This window comes from Arvicola amphibius, chromosome 5 (assembly GCF_903992535.2).
Source record: "Arvicola amphibius chromosome 5, mArvAmp1.2, whole genome shotgun sequence".
Taxonomy (NCBI): Eukaryota; Metazoa; Chordata; class Mammalia; order Rodentia; family Cricetidae; genus Arvicola; species Arvicola amphibius.
In genome coordinates, this window is record NC_052051.1 from 119,123,187 (window position 1) to 119,124,221 (window position 1,035).

The 1,035-nt window shown below is 49.2% G+C and overlaps 1 pseudogene; it reads right to left on the reverse strand.

Annotated features, from left to right (window-relative positions):
* Positions 1-305: 305 nt before the first annotated feature.
* LOC119815342 lies at positions 306-603 on the reverse strand (annotated as a pseudogene).
* Positions 604-1,035: the final 432 nt, after the last annotated feature.

Consider the following 1,035-nt stretch of genomic DNA (forward strand, 5'->3'; position numbering starts at 1 on the left):
AATGGCTGACCCCTAACAATACGTACAAAAAAATAAAATATAAATGAAAAATACAAACAAAATTTCCTTTTAAAATATTCTTAAGAAAAAAAGCAGGACTTTGGAAGTTTGTTTTTTTTTTTTCCCCTCCCCTGTTGCAAGTTCATGTTGTGGTTTTGGTGGGTTGGTGAAGAGCGCGTGTCCTCTGTTGGTGGAGGGCGGGGCCTGCTCCTCTACTCGAAGGTAACCACGTTTAAATTCTGAGATGGGAAGTGGCAGGTGAATAGGTCACAGTGGCCTTAAGTTTAGCTTTTCCTTTTAGCTGTTTAGACATTCTCGTCAGTCTTCTGCTTCTCCGTGTCAACACCATCCTCCTCCTCGTCTTCAGTGACCCGCTTCCCATAGGAGCCTCAGATTCCTCATCTTCATCTCCATCCTCTTCCTCCCCACCTCTTTCTCTTCCTCATCTACCTCATTGTCAGCCTCCTGCCCCTCATTTCCCTCATTAGCATTCCCAACGGCAGGTGCGCCTCTTCCATTCTCTGCCTCCCCCACAACTTCCTTCTTCTCCTTCAAGTCCTTGGTGGTGATCTCGGAGCTGGTGGCCACGGGTGCGTCTGACATGATGGGGTAGCAGTGATCCGATGCAGCGAGTGAGAAAGGGATCGAGTTCGAGGACTCTGGCGAGAAAGCTGCCCCGTAGTCCTCCCGCAGAGCAGGAGGAGGAGGCGGGCAGCAAAGGGGGCTGCAGGGAGCACGGAGCAGGACCCAGGAACAAAGCAAAGATGGCTTTTCAGAGCAGCCAGTCCTATAGTCGGGTTTTTTTTTTTTTTTTTTTTCATTTTGAGGGCTTGAGTCAATAAGAGCCTTGAACTCTTCCATTCTCCGGTGTCGGTCTCCTGAGCGCTAAGATTTCCAGACACGTGCCATCACACCCAACAGGGACAGGTCTTTTGAGACCTGGTTTCATTATTTAGCCCAGGAACTCACAGAGATCAACCTGTCTCTGCCTCCCAAAGACGTGTATCACACTGGATGTATGGGGTGCACGCCTTT